Source organism: Peromyscus leucopus, chromosome X (assembly GCF_004664715.2).
Source record: "Peromyscus leucopus breed LL Stock chromosome X, UCI_PerLeu_2.1, whole genome shotgun sequence".
NCBI lineage: Eukaryota > Metazoa > Chordata > Mammalia > Rodentia > Cricetidae > Peromyscus > Peromyscus leucopus.
In genome coordinates, this window is record NC_051083.1 from 87,680,402 (window position 1) to 87,702,221 (window position 21,820).

General features: G+C 42.2%; 1 pseudogene; it reads right to left on the reverse strand.

Moving 5' to 3' along the window:
* Positions 1-11,593: 11,593 nt before the first annotated feature.
* LOC114696984 lies at positions 11,594-12,346 on the reverse strand (annotated as a pseudogene).
* Positions 12,347-21,820: the final 9,474 nt, after the last annotated feature.

Sequence of the window (21,820 nt, forward strand, 5' to 3'; positions counted from 1 at the left end):
ACAATAAACATGGATATGCAAATATCATGTTGACTTAGTCTTTCAGGTATATATCCTAGAGGGGTATATTCTAATGATATGGCATTTCTATGTTTAGTGTTTTGAGAAACACCCTTACTGATTTCCATAGTGAATGTACTAGTTTATCTCCCCCCAAGCAGTGAATAGAAAGGTTTCTCGGCAACATTTGTTTTCTTGATGGCAGTCATTCTCACTGAGGTGAGATGGAATCTCAAAGCAGTCTTAATTTGTGTTTTCCTGATGGCCAAGGATGTTGAACACTTCTTCAAATATTTATTGACTATATTTCTTCTTTTTAGAACTTCCTATTCAGTGCATTTGTCCTTACTGATTAGATGATTTCATTTTTGGTGTTTAATTTTTGCAGTTCTTTATATATCCAAGATACTGTTTTAATTTTTTTTCAATTTTGCATTTACTTATTGGCTGTGTGTAGTGGGTAGCATTCCAGCTTGGATCTGGAAGTTCCAACCCCCATTGAGACTCTGGCAACTGTCATGACTACAAGGCGGGGCCAGGAGAGGTGCCTGGAGACCCAGAGAGCTGGATAGGCCAGCGCTCTCTGTGTTCTGGGACCCTTGATGGTGGAGGTTGACCGAGCAGAGCTTCAGAGAACAATGCTGGACTGCAATACACGTTCCCAGACCCTGCAACCTACCTATCCCTTCATTTGTAAGTTACCCACTAAATAAATCTTCCTTTTAACTACATAGAGTGGTCTTAATAATTTCACCACTAGCTGTGTGTGCCCATCTGTCGGCATGTGTGCCATGGTGCTCATATGGTCAGGTGACATCTGATGAGAATTGGTGTTCTTGCTCCATCATGTGGGTTTTGAGATCAAATTCAGGTCATTGGTCTTGGCATCAAGCATTTATACCTGCTGGACCATCTTGCCATCCCAATCCTAGATATTTTTTAATAACTCTTTTTTTTGCAGTGCTGGCTGGGGAGTGAACCAGGGCTTTGTACATGCCAGGCAAATGCCAAACACTGAGCTACTACCTCGGCCCTTGCCCTTTTCTTTCCATGTCCTTCCTTCTCCCCTAAATACCACATATTTAAATAAACATTTAAACATGAGATACTTGCCTGTCAGTCTAGGTTATCTTGTGCAACATGATGTCTCCTTTTCCATACATTTTTATGTGAAACAGGTAATTTTGTTCTTTTAAGAATGAATAAAATTCTGTATTGTATTATACAGTCTTGGTGCATTCATCTGTTTGGGAGCTGATTCTGTTATTTGGATATTGGGAATAGCAATAAACATGAACATACAGCTAAACCTATACTAAAGTGACCTGAATTTTGATGAATCTACATACTGATTTATACGCTGGCTGTACAAATTAATACTAATTTAAGGGTTTGGGTTCATTTTTCCCTACATCCTTTTCACCATTTGTCCTTTTTTGTCCTCTTTAACTTTGGAGAAGTGATCCCACTAACTATATATATAGCTCAGATGGACTTCAGACTGGCTATGAAGCCCAGGCCGGCTTTGAATTCAGTCCTTCTACCTCTGCTCAGCATAGCTGAGCCCCCTGCCCCGCCTGCCTGCCCCTTTTTTTCCAAGACAGGGTTTCTCTGTCTAGCCTTGGCTGTCCTGGAACTCACTCTGTAGACCAGCCTGGCCTCAAACTCAGAGATCTGCCTGTCTCTGCCTCCCGAGTGCTGGGAAAAATGCGTGCGCCGCCGCCGCCGCCGCCGCCGCCGCCGCCGCCGCCACCACCACCTTTCAGCTGAGCCTTTGTGTTGCACTTTCTTGTTACTGCACTGCAGGGGAGTTGAACCTAGGTCATCATACATGCAACTGCTTGTCCAGTCCTCTTTTTACTTTCTACTTTGAGACATGGTCTTACTAAGTTGCTAAGCTGGAATTGAACTCACTTTGTAGTTCAGGCAAGCTTTGAACTTACAATTTTACTGGCTCAGCTTCCTGAATTTTCTTTTGTTGACATGCATTCTCACTGGGATGAAATGGAATCTCAATGTAGTTTTGATTTGCATTTCCCTAGCAACGAAAGAGGATGCATTCTTTTCTTGTATTTATTGGCCATTTCTGTCTTTATTTGAAAAGTGTCTGTTTAGTTCATTTGCCATTTATTGATTTGGGTTTTTGATGTTGCTGCTGTTATTTTGGTATTTAATTTCTTGAGCACCTTATATATTCTGGATAATAGCCGATGAAATTTTCTCCCATTTTAAGGCTATCACTTCGCTCTACTAACTGTTTTGAGAAGGTTTAAATTTTTATGTTTGTCATTTGTCAACTCTTGACATTATTTCCTGAGCTATTAAAGTCCTCTTCAGAAAGCCCTTGCCTGGGTCACAGGAAAGAGAGTTTAGGGGAGCAGGAGATCCCAGCTGGATCAGGAACAGAGTGGTAGAACAAGGAAAGAGATACCAGGATAAATGAAGACACCATGGGAATAGGAAGAAGCAAAGTGCTGAAGAGGTCCCCAGAAATCCACAAAGATAATGCCACAATAGACTACTGGCAATGGTCGAGAGAGTGCCTGAGCTGACCTACTCTGGTGATTGGATGGCAGAACACCCTAACTGTCATGATAGAACTCTCATCCAGTGACTGATGGAAGCAGATGCAGAGATCCACGACCAAGCTCCAGGCAGAGATCTAGGAGTGCAGTTGATGAGAGAGAGGAGGGATTATATGAGCAAGAGATATAGAGACATGATTGGAAAAAGCACAGGGACAAATAGGCAAACTATCAGAAACACATGAACTGTGGACCAGTGGCTGAGGAGCTCCCATGGAACTGGACTAGGCCCTCTGGATAAGTGAGACTGTTGATTAGCTTGAACTGTTTAGGAGGCCCCCAGGCAGTGGAACCAGGACCTGTCCTTAGTGCATGAGCTGGCTTTTTGGAACCTAGGGCCTATGCTGAGACACTTTGCTCAGCCTTGATGCAGGGAGGAGGGGATTGGACCTGCCTCAACTGAATCTACCAGGCTGGGCTGACTCCCCAGGGGAGACCCCTCTCTTGCCTTGGAGAAGGTAAGAATGGGGGGTAGACTGGAGGGGGGAAGGCTGGGAGGGTGGGAGGATGGAGGACAGGGGAATCCATGGCTGATATGTAAAACGACTAGAAAATCTCTTATATAAAATAAAAAAAAAAAAAAAAAATAAATAGGTGAGAGATGTCAGAGAAAATGTTCTAAAGTTGAGTTAAAGAACAATTTAAATCATCTTAATGAATTTTTTCTGCTGCAGTTAGTGCAAAACAGTAAAAAAAAAAAAAATTTAAAAAAAAAACAATAAATAATTTAAAAAAAAAGAAAGAAAGCCTTGCCTGTGCCTATATTATAAAGCTCCCCTGTTTTCCTCTAGTAGTTTCAAACTTTCAGGATTTACTTTAATATATTTGATCAGGGGTATTATGATTGTTTTTGCTATTATTTTTATTATTATTTTTAATATGTATTATTTTTACCAATTTTACCAATGTGATAGTTTTTCACCATATATCTTAAAGGTTCATTTATTTTGTATTATTTTATGCTTACGTGGTTTCCTCTATGTGTGTTTGTACATTGCATGTGTTTGTATGTGCATGCATGCCTGGTGTCAGTGGAGGTCAGAAGAGGGTGTAGGATTCCCTCAAACTAGAGTTACAAATGATTGTGAGCCTCCATGTGGGTGCTGGGATTTGAACTTGAGTCCACTAGAAGAACAATCAGTGCTCTTAACCACTAAGCCATCTCTCCAGCCCAAGTCGGCATCTTTTCATCTTAATTCAAGAGTTCAGACTTCTTACATTGATTTACTTAAACATTATGAACTGATCTCCCTTCATCTTAGTGATTGGTTGGCTTGTTATGTTAATAAAGCTCGATTCTTTCTACTTCTCATTTGTTTGCTCTTCTAGTAAGAAGTATTCATTCTCAGGAGCTTGTGCATCTGTGTGCATTTCCCTCCATTCTCTCTAGTGTTTCTTCAAGTTAATCCTGCAGTCATGCGCTGCTTTAATTTGTGCTTATCATGGAACGTCCTTAATTCTCTGTCCCTTTTAAAGGACCACTTTCCTGGTTATAGGGATATTGATTGACGTTTATTTTCTGTCAGAGATTGAGATAAATCATTCAATGATTTCCTGGCTTTAAACATCTGGCCATGAAGTCTGCTGTAGGTCCCTTGTAAGGAACTTGCCACTTTAATCTTGAGCATTTGGCATACTTTCGTAGGATATTCTTAACATTTTCTACTATCATATTATGCAGAGAGGTTCTCTTCTGGCCATGCCATTCGAGGTTCTAAATACCTGCTCTACTTTCTTGTCCTAGACCTGGGGAATTTTCTTCTATAATCTTACTGAATTAATTTTCTATGCCTTTAGTCTCTACACCAAAGATTCATGTGCCCTGATCCCTTGTATCTGAAAAGCATTAAATGTTGAGGCAGTGAATTATCTCTTCTTTAGTTTATTAGATTTTATGGAACGTTGCTAGGGATTGCAACATTTTCTACAAATTGCAACATTTGCTCTGAAAGATAGGGAGGCTCACCATATCTCCATAGGAAAACAGGAAGTAAAAGCCAAAGATCACAAGTCTAGATGAACAAAAACTTAAAAAGATTCTTGAGGGCCCCTACCAACAATAGAAAAAGTATAGGCATTTACTAGGGATGGAGACTGAACAGCCAAACTGTAGAAATAAAAATAAGACATTTGGACTGTGCAGCTGCCTGCAGGCTGCGGAGAGAGCTGGAGGTTTGCAGCTCCCCAAGAGGTCACCCATGTCTGGGTGGGCTTTCCAGTGATGCAACAGCTTTTGAGTTATCCCTGCTCCTTGTAAGTGAGCTCTTACCCATACTCCTGTCAGTAACTCCACTTTAAAAAACTTCATTGGCTCATCAAATTGGACATTGATACAATCATTACTTTTGTCTATAGTGGGGATCCCTTTCTGGGCTGACTGACTGACTGACTGACTGACTGTGTGTGTGTGTGTGTGTGTGTGTGTGTGTGTGTGTGTGTGTGTGTGTGTGTTTTCCAGGACAGCAGGACAGCCAGGACTCTTACACAGAGAAACCCTGTCTTGAAAAATAGAAAGAAAGAAAGAACAATTCTAAAGTGTCCTGTAGTTCATCATTATTACATATAATTAACATATGCTAATAAAAACCTTTGGAAAAAAGAATTTAAGGCATCACCAAGCAAAACAAACAAACAAACAAAAAACTTGTGCAATTTCTCTCTGCTTCATATTGATATCTGCTCTGGAGCTGTAGCTGAGTTCCTCATAGTTGACCCTGCCTGTGGAAGGATCCATGACTTTGGGGTTTTGTCTTCCTATTCTTTAAGTTGAAGTATCTACCACTGTTTGAACCAGAATGGGTTGGGGCTGGAGTTTGCTATAATTACTCTCAACCGAACTGGTAGTATACCTCATTAGCAGAGAGCCTATCTGATGCACAGAAGGCCCTAGGCTTGATCTGTAGCAGCAGAGGAAATATTTAAATACAAAAACATTTTCAACAGGGGGCTGAAGAGATGGCTCAGCAGTTAAGAGCACTTGACAATTCTTCCAGAGGTCCTGAGTTCAATTCCCAGTAACCACACGGTGGCTCACAACCATCTGTAATGGGATCGGATCCTTCTCCTGGTGTGCACGAAGACAGAGCACTCATACATAAGACAGAGCACTCATGCATAAAATACATGAATAAATAAATCTTTAAAAAAACATCTTCAACAAGGAGAATGACAGAAAAGGATTAAAAAATAAAATAAACGAATGAAAAAACAACAGAGAAATGATATTTTTAAAAAGAAAAAAAAAAACTATTCTTCCCAGTCAGGGTGACTAGAAGGAAAGCAGGTGATCATGGCGTATGCTGAGCGTTGCTTCACTGTGGGTCTTTTTAGGGTTTGCCATAGAGATTTATATTCTTTCTATTTCAGAACCTGCCAAGACTCCAGCGGAAAGGAGGGTGGCGAAAGCTAGCTAAAATTCTTTTCAGCTGGCTTGCACCAGGCAGAGATTCTCTCAGGAGATTATTGGGCTGTGCAAACCAAGGACAGAGCACAAAACAGAGTTACAGAGTGCCCCTGGATCCTTTTGAGGCTTCATGGCGCATGGAACTGTGGCATTCTGTCTTGGGAGTGGGGCCATTTGAATCTTAGGATCTGCCACTCTGGATTCTGGTTTCCTGCATGCAGGATCACACAGGAAACCATCAGTTATGTTCCTAGACTCAGAGGGCAGGTTCCCTTGTTGCTACCCTCTACATCACAGCTCACATTCCCTACAGCACAGAATTCTCAGCCAGTTTTTACTAGTGTCATTTCCCAGAGTCAAGACTGTCTCAAGAGGCAGTCAACCAACCCCTGATGCCATACTCTAGTGTTCTGGAGATGGGAATATGCAGAGGTTTCGACCATTGGAGCAGTAGGGATAATAGTATCCTTCTCAAGATGGTTCCTAGCATCCGTTCACCTAAATTTCTCCGAGAAATGTACCACATTCTTTTTTTTTTTTTTTTAAGGTCACCAGCTGCATGACCCAAAGTCTCTTTGCTATTTCAGTCATATGACTATGCGACGCCAGCTCCTGAACTAGCAGAGCTGGCTGGGACCCTGCTCTCTTAGACTTTTACTTCCGCCAATTGGGAGAGATTTCTCCCTCCTAACCAGGGTACCAGATGACAAGTCCTGGGGCACTCTCTTTCTCTTGCTGTGTGTGTCCCAGAACTTTGGATTTTACTAGGTCTCCGTGTCTCTGTTGCTGAATTCAACTGCCACTCACCTCTGCATGCAGCTGTTCCACTAGTTCAATTTTGTGGAAGAGGTGGGTCCTGGTGCCCATATTGTACCATTGTGCCGGCCAGCTTTATGTCAACTTGACACGAGCTAGAGTCATTGGGGAAGAGGAACTCTCAATTGAGAAAATGTCTCCATAAAATCTGCCTGCAGGCTACTCTGTAGTTCATTTTCTTTCTTTCTTTCTTTCTTTCTTTCTTTCTTTCTTTCTTTCTTTCTTTCTTTCTTTCTTTCTTTCTTTTTCTTGCTTGCTTGCTTTTTTCCTTTCTTTCTTTCAAGCATTCAAATACCCCCAAGTGGTCTTTATTTGACAAAATTGTTCCCACTAACATTATTTTACATGCTACTTTCACTGTGATGCTAGCTTCCAACCTAGGCCCAGAAAATTCCCAGTTAACAGTGCTCCTATGTTAACCTCAGCTTAGCCTCACATTAGGTACACACACCACAGGACATCTTAATCATCTTGCCAACCTGGGCAGAAGCGTGGACTGGAGCTCTTTCCCTTGCTTATTACTGACAGGCTGGTCTCTGAAACCCAGTCTCCATGAAATGGCATCTACTTCCACTATGGACATATGATGAAGACAAGCTGTCTTGGGAAATGAAAAATGAGGGAGGCTTCCGTGTCCCCAGTTCCTGATTCCTCTTACTACTGTAACAAACTACAAGCACAGTGGCTTCATGTGGTTTTACTACCTGACAGTCGTCGGCCCTGACTTGTGCTAGTCCCTGTGGGCCAGGACAAGATGTCACAAGACTAAGCTCCTCTGGGGGTGCTTCTGAAGGCTGCCTGTGTTCCTTAGCTTGTGACCTTTTCCTTCCCACGTGGCTGTTGGTTGTTTTTGAAGGGTCTTCCATACCAACTTTTCTGCTGCCTTTTTCCAGTTAAGGAACTTTTTGAAGACAGAACCTACTGAGATAACCCAGGATCTGGTTTCAAATTCATCTGGTTAGTAACCTTAATTCCTTTCTACAAAGGGTATCCTCGGGGGCAGGATGGTCTGCTTGCTACAACCTATGCAGTACTAATAGCTTGCAGAGCTGAATGCATACTCTCCTTTAGCAGACAACTGTGTCTTAGACAGGTAATTCAGGTTGTGGAAATCTGGCCTCGGGGCAGGGCCTCATCAGCTCAAGGGGAGACAGTGCAGAAATCAGTTCAAGAACAGAGTGGTAGGAACCAGGAGACTTGGGTGACTGCTGGAGGGAGATTATAGATAAGGAGCACCAAATAGTGAAAAATGCCTACCAGGCTTGCCTGGAACTCACAGAGATCCACCTGCTTCTCGAGTGCTGAGATTAAAGTTGTGCACCATGACCGCCTGGGCAACAGACTCTGTTTAACATGGGGGCACTATGTTGAAGATTGCGGAGTTCTGGGTCAGGTACAAGTCATGAAAAAAAAAAAAAAGAGTGGGTTGAGCCTCTACTGGTAGGACAGGAGCCTAGTTAACAGAAGTGTAGCATTTTTTGATTAATGATTGATGTGAGTGGCCCCAGATTACTGGGGGCCATACCACCCCTTGGCTGGGGGTCCTGGATGGTATATGAAAGCAGGCTGAGAAAACCATGAGGAATCAGCCAATTAACAGCACTCCTCCACGGCCTCTGCATCAGTTCCAGCCTCTAGGTTCCTACCTTAAGTTCCTGCCCTGACTTCTTGGATGATGGACTACAGGCTACAAAATGAAATTAACCCTTTCCTCCCCAAATTGATTTGGTCATGGTGTTTATCACATGAGAAAAGCTTATTAGAAACACGAAGGTGCCCAATAGCCACATGTGTCTAGTGACCCCTTTCTGAGATAGCAGAGTGATAGAGCATTCCATTACAACAGAACATTCTGTTGGACATTGCTGTTCTTGAAAAAGCAGATAATGAAATCTGCATAAAGAATGGAAAATGAGATTTAACGATCTATTTTTTTCCCTTCAGATCCACTCTTATTTTCTTTTTCCTCATCACATACAGAATTTCTCCACACACATTTCTTGAAGCTATAAAGTCACTTGGTGTTGGCAAGGAACTATTTTATCTCTAAAACTTTGTTGGTATCAAATTATGAGACTTACCAGTGTTAAATGCATAAAATGTTTACACAGCGCATTAAACTTTAAACGTTTGGCAATTATGCTACATAAGAAGACAATAAACATGCACTGCACATGTACACACACACACACACACACACACACACATACACACACACATACACACACACACACACACACACTTGTTTGGAATTGGGAGCTCACTGGTCCGTATCTGGTGACTGTACACTGTTTCAAAGGGCAGCAGAGGCAGCAGAGAATTACTTCATAGGACCCTGAACGTTATGTTCTAGAAGCACATTTTGTGTCCACACCAACTCTCGAAGGGTGGCCTCCAAATCCAGAAGGGCAGATCCAGCTGATACAAAATGGAGACAAGAGAGCACAACATTTATTGTGTTGCCCTTCTCCTAAGCATGTACTCTGATTTTGAACACAACTCATCCTCAAAATTTGTCACATTCACCCTTGTTTTTCAGGTGGCAAGATCCATCAATTTTGCATGCAATTATTACTTCTTTCTTGGTAACTAGGTCCAAAGATGACCTGGAAGGCAACTAAGGGCTGTCATTACTTCACCTCTACTGTACATCCTATGTGTGGATCTCATCCCGGTTTTAATCCTATTACCCTGTTCGTCTTCACAAGATTGTTCTTTAGAGAAGCCCCAAACAGTATCATGCACATCACTATATTCTTGAGAAAAAAAACCCAGGAAGTTGACACACAATCTAAACTGGACCCTTTTTACAAAAAGTGCTTCTTCAGGGCGGACTTCTGTGAGACGCTTCTGTTCTTCTAAAGGATGTGGCTTTAGGAATTCCTGTATGTTTGCAAAGAACCCTGCAGCTAAAAGTGCTTCAGAAACGCTGTATGTATATTACAAGGTGGTCAGTGATTTTAGAGAAATCCTAAGTTTTGGACTAGGACTGTTCTCAATATTCTGGAATTTCATCATTCAGAGTTTGTAGCATGGGCCCACACTGAGAGTGCAGCCAAGAGCCTATTTTAAAAACCCTCTATGTAAGAGCAAGATCAGACCCTCCTCTTGGCTGTGCGTCCCCGGAACTCTCTGCTGTTCGGGCTGTAGATGAAGAGCTGCTCCATTCTACCAGGTTCTGCCGCAGGACTTCTCAATCTACATTGTGTGTGTGTGTGTGTATGTGTGTGTGTGTGTGTGTGTGTGTGTGTGTGTGTGTGTGTGTGTGCGTGCGCGTGCGCGCGCGCGGTAAGAGAAGGCCATGGGGCTGTGGGTATCTAGAAGCTCTGCTGTGCCTCCCAGCCGAGGACCACAAGGACAGGGACACCACCTCATTATAAGACAGCTTCAGGCTGGGCAGTGGTGGCGCACGCCTTTAATCCCAGCACTCAGAAGGCAGAGGCAGGCGGATCTCTGTGAGTTCGAGGCCAGCCTGGGCTACCAAGTGAGTTCCAGGAAAGGCGCAAAGCTACACAGAGAAACCCTGTCTCGAAAAACCAAAAAAAAAAAAAAAAAAAAAAAGACAGCTTCAGGCGACTCCATTCTGCTGAACTGGCCAATCTCCACCAACTGTGGCCAATCCCCACAGCAAAGATGCCACTGCCTCTGTCCTAGCTGGACCCTGTGAGAAGCCTGTTCTTTTCCTCTCTCTTTAAATGTTCATTTTTCATCACTGTCTTGTTTTCATTTTTGTCAGACTTGCTGACAATTTTCTGTTGAGAATTTTGATCTGTTGTTCTACTAAGTATTCCCCCCTTGAAAAACCCACTCAGAACATCCCAATCCTTGAGTTAAAGAACTTTCTTTAAAATCCTGATTTTTTTTCATTTTTCTTTATTAAGAAATTTTCTACTAACTCCACATACTACCCACAGATCCCCCCTCCTCCCTCCTCCCACCCCCAGCCCTCTTTCCCAAGCCACCCCGCATGCCCGCATCCCCCAAATCGAGGTCGCCCATGGGGAGTCAGCAAAGCCCAGCACACTGAGCCTAGGCAGGTCCAAGCCCCTTCCCACTGCGCCAAGGCTGCACAAGGTGTCACACCATAGGCACTGGATTCCCAGAAGCCTGCCGGTAGCACCAGAGACAGATCCAGAACCCCTGCCTGGGTGTCCCCCAAACAGTTTGAGCCAAACAACCATCTTCTGTATCCAGAGGGCCTAGTCCAGTCCCATGGGGGCTCCACAGGCACCAGTCCATAGTTCTGATTTTTTTTTTTTAAAGAAAAAAAATTCTTAAATTTCCTTTAGCTCGACAAACAGAAATAATCTTTTTGTTGTTGTTCTACTCTGGTGAACATGAAAGAACCTGGTCACTTATTGGCAAGTCACAGGTGAGACTAGCTCAAGTGCATGCAGACTCATCACAGGTCATGGTGCAATGGTGCCATGTTCATACAAACTTTCAAAAGAAGTTATCAAGAATCTTCTGGCAACACAACCAAGGTTTGGGAATGACAAAAGCAAAACAAGTTTAGTGATCAAAGCAGCTCTGGAAGAATCAGTCTGAGTCCTCGTCACAGCTCTTCACAATTAATGGCTTCTGGATGGGGGCACTCAGTTTTCTTTACGGTGCTGACCACTGGGAGTTTGACCATGCTCCAATGAGTATGTAGGCAATTCAAAGTGGCCGTGGTGGAATTGCTTTTTTGGCGGAGGGTGAACCTGGGAGGAATGGGAAACAAGTACAAATTTCCCAAGTAATTAATAAAAATGTCATCTTGGTAGGTGCAGATAGCACTCGGTGTTGTTCAAACTCCATCTGCTCCCTGATTCTTTTTCATAAGTGATTCACAGGCGGCACTGGTGGCCATGTTGGAGGCCAGCTTCTTAGCAGTGTTTCTTAAGTCTGTCCTGGAACCTTTTGCCAACAGCAAGTGGACAAGGTCTGCATAACCCTTCCAGGCAGCTGCATGCAGAGCTGTGATTCTCAGCTTGTTTGTTTGGCTGGTTCAGCCCAATGTTTGGCTGAGTAAACAGCACCTCCACTATATCTCTGTGGCCCCCATGTCAGGCCCAGAAAAGGATGGTGTTTCCAGTGGCTTGGACAAAGCCAAGCCGTCCACACCCACGTGATTGTCCAAAGCACTCTTAACCAGCTCAAGTTATCTCTTTTTGAAGTTTCATAAAATGCATTGTCAATGAATCCACCCTGCTGACCCACATAGTTGCTCAGGATCGGTCCTGTCTTGCCTTTGCAGGTTCCTTTCCACCATCTGGTGTCATTCATGTCAGAGATGTAGATAATATCTCCTTCCCTAGTCGGTAAATCCCTCCTCAAAGTACAATTCATCTGGAGTTCTAGGTTCAAAAGTATACAGAACTCTGAAGACTTTAACTTGCCCTGGTTTGACCGGTGTGGGAGGCGGCTTGGATATAGCATGTGCAGAGTGACAAGCCTCAGCTATGGGACCCCCATATGCTCTGGGAAACTGGGAGCCAAGCCTGCAACTGGCCACAGCTGCTTCGGATCCTTGCCAGCCAGCGTAGGTCACTGGAACCATCATGCTCCAGCCTATTTCTTTTTAAAATATGAATTCTGTACCATTTGATCGCTTTCTGTGTTAGGATTTATTTATTTTGAGTTTATGTGCATGAGTGTTGTTCTTGCACATGCCTAAGTGCACTGCATGCTTGTTGCCCATGGAGGCCAAACGAGGACACCAGATCCTCTGGAGTTGGAGGTTGTAAGCCACCTTGTGGGTACTGGACACCAAACCCAGGTCCTCTACAAAAACAAGTGTTCTTAACTATTAAGCCATCTCAGTCCCACCGTTTCATTTTGATAGTGTCTGTCTGTATACATAGAAAGCCCAAGACACTTTAATTACAAAAACATGCAGTTAATAAAAATAACTTGGAGGGGTTGGGGATTTAGCTCAGTGGTAGAGCGCTTGCCTAGCAAGTGCAAGGCCCTAGGTTCAGTCCTCAGCTCCAAAAATAAAATAAAATGAAAAATAAAAAAAATAACTTGGATTCAAGATAGACAACAACAATCTTCTGGATGAAAACTATTCACATTTGCAAACTCAAAAATACTACACTTACAGAAGTAGCAAAAAAAAAAAAAGAAAGAAAATGCTTTGTAGGGCACTGGAGAGATATCAGAGATTCAAAGCAAGTGTTATTCTTCTAGAGGACCTAAATTCAGTTCCCAGCACTCACCACCAGGTGGCTCACAACCACCTGTAACTCCAGTTCCAGGAGGCTCAGTGCCTCTAGGCTCTGAATGTACCTGCACTTGTATGCACATACGCCACACACAGGCCCCACCACACACACACACACACACAAACACAGACACACACACACACACACACACACACACACACACACACACACACACACACAATTTAAAATAATAAAATAAAATGCTTTGTAGCCTGGTATTGTGACAATGCTTGTAATCCCAGCACTCCAGAGGTGGAGGCAGGAGATTAAAAATTCAAGGACATCCTTGGTTATACAGAGAATTCAATCCTGCTTTATGTGAAAGCCTATTTCAAAAACAGAAATAAAAACACTTTGTAATGAATGGAGTCAGAAAGGGCAGGGCCTTTATATAGGAAACCATAAAATTTCACTATAAATGTTTTTGTAAAAGTCAAACTCTGTAGCTTCATAAAAAGAAACGTGCATTATTACTCTGGGTCTTGGCTTTTCTGAAACAGTGTTTCACTGTGTAGCCAAGGTTTGGAGTTTGACTTGGAGTTACCTATGTAGCCCAAGTTGGCCATTATCTTATTATCCTCTGCCTCAACTTCCTGAGTGCTAGAATTACAGACATGAGCTACCACACACCACTACATGTATCGTTCTGAAATGAGAAGACACACCATGATGAAATGCTGATTCTCCAAAAATTAAGGCATAAATTTAATTCAGTTCCAGGTAATATCACATCAGGTCTTTTCCTCCTTTTCTTCCTTCTTTCAGAATTGAGTAAACAAAATTCGGAAGAATGAGAGCAGTGAAGGAAGATTTTCCTGGCTAAGTGTTGAGACTAGCAATTAAGCCATTGTGATCAAACTAATATTAATACCCAATTAGATAAACAGACCAATGGAACAAAATAGCAAATCTAGGATGAGATTTTAGAATATGTGAACAGTTGATTTATACTAAAAGCATTAGTTAATTCAAAACCAATATTCACACCAATTGGAAGAAACAAGTTGTTTGGAAGAAACAAAATGCATTCCTTTCTTACATAGTGTAGAATAATAAATTCCAGACATTTTAATACTTGATGTAAAAACAAAAATGGTAACAGTGAAAAGTTTGTAGACTTGTGGTTATAGTGCAGAGATAAGGAAATCCAGTTAAAGAAGAGATAAGTCTATTCAAGCAGAAGTTTAGAAAGAAAAAATGAAGGCCCCCAACATGGCTCAGTAGGTAAAACAGAGATGGCTCAGAGTAAAAGCACTGCTTGGCAAGCCTGGTGACCTGAGTTCAATTCCCAGATCCCATGTAAAGGGGGAAAGAGAACCAGTTCCACAAAGTTGTCCTTGATGTCTCCACACACACATATCATGCATGCACACACACACAAACACACACAATCATAAATAAAAATTTAAAAGAAAGAGAAAATAAAGAGGCAGGTGTGGCAGTGCACATCTGTAATCCTAGCACTTCTGAGGCTGATGCAGGAGGATCAAAGTGCATTCAAGGCCAGACTGGTCTACATAACAAGACTGTCTCAAAAACCAAATAGATACAGAAAGAGAAGTGGGGTGGTGGTGGTATGAGCCAGTTCATAATGATATTTCTAGTTTAAAGTAAACTTACAGAATTTAACTTTTACAGCAAGGTCTTACTATGTAGCACAGACTAGCCTCAAGAGCCTCCTGGTGTTATCCTGAAAGTGCTCAGATTATAAACTACCATCTGCCAGAAGTGGTAGCACACATCTTTAATCCCAGCACTTGGAAGGCAGAGACAGATGGATCTCTGAGTTGGAGATCAGCCTGGTCTCCAAAATTTGGAGAATGCCTTAATTTTTGGATTCAAGAGAGACAACAACAATCTTCTGGATGAAAACTATTCACATTTACAAACTCAAAAGTACTACACTTACAGAAGTAGCAAAAAAAAAAAAAGAAAAAAGAAAAAAGAAAATGCTTTGTAGGGCACTGGAGAGATATCAGAGATTCAAAGCAAGTGTTATTCTTCTAGAGGACCCAAATTCAGTTCCTAGCACTCACCACCAGGTGGCTCACAACCACCTGTAACTCCAGCTCCAGGAGGGCCAATGCCTCTAGGCTCTGAATGTACCTGCACTTGTATGCACATAGGCCACACACGGGCCCCACCACAGACACACACAGACACACAGACACACACACACACACACACACACACACACACACACACACACACACACACACACACACACACACACATACACGAAAGCCTATCTGAAAAACAGAAATAAAAACACTTTGTAATGAATGGAGTCAGAAAGGGCAGGGCCTTTATATAGGAAACCATAAAATCTAGTTCCAAGACAGCCAGGGCTACATAGAGAAACCATGTCTGGAAACCCCCCCCCCCAAAAAAAATCTGAAATTCTTGGTTTTAAAATTATACATTTTTATCCAACTCTTTTTGTGTGTTGGAGTTAAACCTGTCCAACTTATTTAATATCATATTTTTATCTCTTCTTTTATGCAGAATTTTTTTTATTTTTTTTTATTTATTTTTTTTTGTGAATGAAACTTTTATTTACATACTGTATCTAGAAGCAGATACATAATTTTTTATACAATTGATTTCCCAAAAATGTGCAAGAAATTACTATAATTCGCTTACAAACAAACACTTATTAAATCAATGACTTTGATAGTTCATTCTGTGTGTTCTCAGTACAACATACACACTGATTTGAAACGTACAAAGTGTAAACTACAGCAATCTGGATTGCAGGTATTAATTTCATAGCACACCAACTATGAGACTTCTTTACCAACATGAATACATACTGTTAGGAAATTCTAAGACCTCTTCATCCTCTCTGGTTGGAGAATTTGGGTCGCTTTTCAAAAAAAGTACATATTTGCCTTGTTATATTATGACTGATCAATAAAAAGGATGTCATAAAAACTTTATAGGATTAAAAAAGTATTAAAAGGAATCAAATTTTTTATTATTAACGTACCAATACCTTTATAATTTTAAAGTTATTTTTGGAAGTGGAAACTGTTCTTCATTAAAGAATATTCAACAAAACTGTCTATTGCTGGTAATGTCATTTCATTTTCTAATTAACACTTCACATTCAATGAAAGAAATTCAGATTTAAATCAAAATATATTATTTTGAATCATTCATAAGTTTCTTTCATTTATAACATGAAATGTACAGTAATTAAAGTTGGCATTCCTGAAAGCAGTTAGAGATACTTAGCACTAGGAGAGAAACTGCATAAACAGGTAGGATTTCAATAACTGCCATCCTATTTCAGTAATACTGGCTCAGAAACTATGACATATACTTTGTTTTATCTTCTTAATGCCAATGAGTTAGCCTTTATGGCACATGATTTTATTCAACAACAAGACGGTTGCCCTCTGTAGCTGGTTTTCTTAAAATTATTTTTTAGTTCCATGGTTATTTACTATGATATGTGACCTAAATTTTTAGATTATTGCACCATGTAGAAAGAAAACAGTCTTCCTTAGAGAAAACAAGGTACTTTTCAAGTACTTTCTGTAGTTCTCATATTTATAAAAATATGTTAAGTGTCTTAGGAAGCCCCAAAGTAACTTCCAGCCTTCAGCAAGTTTAGTGGTGAAATATCCGAGTAAAAAAACTGAATTACTTGTTACAAATGAATGCAGCTTTCCTGCTTGCTATTTTCTTGCCTTAACCTAGGAATTTTAAATGTGCAGATTTAAGAACGGCTTACAGGTTGTGTTTGTATCATCTAAGTTCAAAGGAACCCAGAGAGTTAACCAACTTCTATCTAAGCCAAGATACAAGACAAGGATTACTCTTTCTTTCATTTTTAACAGACACATCTACACCATTATTTCCACTGTTTTTATTTCTGTCAAATGGATGTCTTGCTACATATATACCTTTTTGATTGATTTCTATATGTTTTTTTTTATCAAGTTTTTTATTTTAAGCATAATGTTTATTGATTCTTTGGGAATTTCACATCATGCACCCCAATCCCACTCATTTCCCAGTCCCTCTGTATCCACCTTTCCCCCTTGTAGCATCCTCCCAGAGGAAAACTTAAAAAGAAATAATAAAATAAATAAATAATACAAATAAGAATATTAATTAAAACATACAACCCCCCCAAAAAAAAACAACAAAAAAAGAAAGAAATAAAACACTTTGCTTCTTGATCTTTCCTTCCTCTCCATCTCCTCTTCATTTGTCTTAGTGGCGTTGGGAGCTACTATGTATCACAGTAGACCCTTTTGCCCAAAGAGCCTTACTTGCAAATGTTCATTGTGTTGTTGGTCATGTTCAAGGCCTCTGGCCTCTGGCATACCGTCAATATGGGACTCTCACCAAAACTCCTCCCAGATATCCTGCTGTTGCCCAGAGTCATGGTTCCACAGGATCAGTCCCTTCATGCACTCCAGCAGGTCATAGATGGGGTAGATGTTAGGGTAGGCCAACCCAAGGCCCTGGAGGTGGGCCTGGGTGGTAGCTGAGTTGGTCAGTCTGGGCTGCTGGGGCAACACCTTCAGCTCTCCCAAGCCTGTGGTGAGGGTGAGACCAGCTTTCCCAAGGCAGGGCAGCTCTCCTATGAGAGGCGAGGATGGGGGGGGTGTCAGTTCTTTGTTGGGGGGAGGCAGCTCTCCCTGTGCCAGTGAGGGGCAGGATCAACTCATCACAGCCCTCGTACTTCCACACATGGTTCAACACATGGTTCACATGGGCCCCTGTGGTAACACGGGCCACGGACATCAGCACAGACCTTGGCTGCAGCAGAGCCAGGGACCTAGACATGGCCCTGGCTCACAGCCCAGCTGCAGCCCAGCCCAGACAGTCACAGCCTTCACGTATCAGGAGCACAGACACTAAGACAGACCCTGCGCAGTAGCCACGACCAGATGCCCACCCTCCCACCGGATCCGTTCACATCCCTGCTGCTACAGGACCTCAGATCGGGTTGGCCCCTTCTAGCATGGCCTCGTCCAAGTCACACTGCATCCAGCCCGCTCCTCAGGTCTTCATAAAGAACACAAATCAACACAGACTCTGCGCAGACCACCTAGACTGCCTCGCAGCCCAGCCAGACACCCTGACCACATGCAACAGCCTCCCCATCTGCCATTCTCTCCACCTTCCTCTTTATCTGCCTCTCTCCACAAGACATGAACCATTCTGCCTCTCTGTCTCTCTCTGTCTCTCTGTCTCTCCTGTCTCTCTCTCTGTCTCTCTGTCTCTCTCTCTTTCCCATACCCCACCATAGATTTGCTCACCATAATGGTGCCTGACTGCCCTGACACTGCAAGGTGCCCAGCTGGCCCATGGTTTCTCTTCCCCACCTAGGGCAAGTGACCTCAGGCAGGCATATGAGTGTCCTTCATTCTCCAGGTCCTAATGGCACTGGGTAGGCCCATAGTTTCTCTTCCTGTGCAGAAAATCTTAGTGGCCAACTATATTAACCTATTTATTTCATCTTAAGTACATATTTAGTAGTTTTCAAATGACAATTTCAGTATTATTACTAATAATTATTGTTAAATGTAATTGGAGATGTATGATTTGCTTTGTCTTTGAAGATACATCTCATTAGTTTAGTCAAACTCCTATGCTTTAAAATTACACGGAAAAATTGGTTGTGTTAGTCTCCCAACAACTGCTAGCACATTTATTTTGCTTTAAATAGTTATTGATAATTTTGGCTTGACTTTTGTTATAATTATACAAAACATTTATATGGCTTCATCATCTGAACTATAGAAAGTACACTTAGAGAAGTCTGACTTTCATTTCTGATCTCTAATAGCCTGTGTGGTAGTTTGAATATACACTTTATATTTGAATACTTAGTCCCAGATTGGTGGAACTTTTTGAGAAGGATTAGGAGGTGTCAGCCTTGTTGGAGGATGTATGTCACTGGAGACAAGCTTTGAGGTTCCAAACAGCCCATGACATTCCCAGTTAGCTCTCTCTCTCTCTCTCTCTCTCTCTCTCTCTCTCTCTCTCTCTCTCTCTCTCTCTCTCTCTGCCTAAGGACTGTGGATTATGATGTGAGCTCTCAGCTACTGCTCCAATGCCATGCCTGCCTGCCTGCTGTCATGATCCTGCCATTGTGGTCATGGACTCTAACCTCTAGAATTATGAACTCCAAGTAAACGTTTTATTCTATAAATTACCATGGTCTTGTCATCATGTCTTATCACAGCAATAGAAAAGTAACTAAAACAGTGTGTTACCTCCTTCCTCTTAGAGGTACACATTTTTATTAGCCTTTAGAGTATATTATACTGTTTGTTTCTAAAAACTTAAATATATGTTCCCGTATTCCCCCTTTATTCAATAGAAGATAACATACACAAAGAACTATAAGCAACTAAGGAAAGCTGAAAGGGGGAGAAATGGCCTTCTCCAGGGAAGAACACAGCAATTGGTTGTCCAGTGCCAAATGGTCATCTCCGAAAAGACACAGACAAATAACATTATGTGGACTGAACAGGTTATGTTTAGTAATAAATATTTATATACGTATATGCATACAAGGATAATTGGTAAAGAAAGCGGCCATGACATTGAAGGAGAGTGGGAAGAGGTCTATAGGAGAATTTGGAGGGAGGGAAGGAAATGGAGAAAGGTTGTCATAATCTGAAAACAATTGAAAAATAAATAAAAAAATAAGTAAATATACTCTATGCTATGGTTTGCTGGTGGTTTCATCTCCTAAAGTTTGTGTATAGGATGGCTGGTCACTAGTATAGTGATTTGAGAAGCAGTGAGACTTTGAAGAGTCTAGTGGGAGGTCCTTAGGACTCTGGTGGGGCTTCCCTCAGCAAGTATTACATAGCTGTTATCCAACTGTGTCAGTTCTCATGAGAACGAATTGTTCTCAAAGCCTGAGTCTAACCGCTGATTACTCTGGTTTCTTGTCTGGTGATGTCATCTTTCCATTCCTCATGTACTCCTATCATCCTGCCATCTGGCCCTTACCTGAGACCAGTGGGACCACCCAATCTTGGATTCTCAGCTTTCCAAAACTGAAATAAACACAGCACATTTTTGGTAAATATACAGACTCCAGTAACTTAATATAGTAAGAAAAGTGGACTAACTTATGTGATTATCTAAAATCTAGAAGGCCAAACAGTGTTTATCTGAATGTTGGAGAGAGCCACAGAACCCAGTGGGTGTTCAGGCTAAGAAGCTGGAAGCCTCAGAACAAGGGAACCAATCACACAGTTGTGATCTGAGGCTGAAAGCCTGAAAACTCCCAGAAAATTGTAACAGATCCCCAGACCTTAGCACAGCTGACTCCATGATGGAAATACCATCCAGGCCATAAAACTCAGCACAAAATAAAAACAAAGACTTAATCCATCAAAGTCCGTTGTTCTAGGGAAGTCTGTAAAGGAACTAACCTTGCCTTTTTGGCTTCTGTGATTCTGCTTCTGGATAACTGATCTTGTTAACTGAAGTATGCCAACTTTAAAAAAAAAAAACAAGCTCACCCTGAGAAAGGGCTGAGATCCAGAACAATGGAAGCCTACTAGCCAATAAAAACTTTCTAAACTTTCTATTGACTTAAAACCATGTCCATGCAGTCTTCTCCTGTGGACACCCCATGACATTTTTGGAGGTTCCACTGATATCTCCAGAGACCAGACCTCAAGACACCAGGCAGGGTCTCTGGAGCCTCTGGGAGCTAGTAAGAATGGGGTGGTCAAGAAACTACCAGGAGGTGTGCCATCCGAGTTCTAGGTCTCCAAAGACTGCCATTGACCGGCCGCTACCTAATGCTTCTGAGGTATCTGACACCTCCACCCCAAAGGAAACAAATCAAAAAGTCACCTGGTTTGTCACCTCCAGAGGTAAGTCTGGCTAAGGTGCCTTCTGTTTAGACACATAAAAGAGGTCAACGTGGCCGCTGCTCCAGTATTCAGAATCTGTGTGGGGAGTCACTGGATTCCCTGTCTGTTCAGGTGTATGAATGTGTGGTTGTCCCCTGATTGTCTTCTCTATGTCGTCCCCGCCCCCGTGTGTGTGTGTGTGTGTGTGTGTGTGTGTGTGTGTGTGTGTGTGTGTGTGTGTGTGTTTCTATGTTTTCCTGTCAGTTTTGTTTCCCTGTATTGACCAGTAGCTTTCTCTGGCACGGAACTCCCCACCCCCAACCCGCTGGCTTAAGATCTGCCCCCTCTTGTTGAGGACCCAGAGAAACAACAACAACAAAACTCCACCTGTCCCAGGCCTGGAGTGATGCTTATTTCGCTGCTTGACTCCAACTCGTGGTGCTGGGTTATCCTGTGTGGGGTTGGGTCCCTGTGGAGTAGGGGATTGGCTGAGCCTCTTATTCAGGGCCCCCTGCCATCTAAGCAGAGTGAATGCAGGGAAATAGTTCCCTGTGGTACACATTGCCTCTGCTCCCCTGCCTGCTCTAAGCAGACCCGAAGAAAGCAAAAGGAGAAAGTTCCATGCCTTCCTTTCATGATCTATGTCTGCTTTTCAGCCAGTGATCCATATAATTAGAAAACTCAAAACCCACCATTCTCTGAAAAGAAGTAGAAAACCTGCCGCTGTGCTGGGCAGGTGAATGGCTGACAAACAATGCAGCCTGGAGAGAAGGAATTTCCCTTCGGTCCAACGCTGACCAAAAGGACTTTAAACCATCTTTACTAGGTCCTTTTTAGAAGGATTAAAGACAGCTGCTAAAAAGATTTCCTTTGTCACCCAGACGGCTCCAGATAGTAGGGAGAAGTTTTATAATAGGAGATTTTAAAGCTACAAGTAGGTCCCAGCTGTTGGAGGTGGGTCAA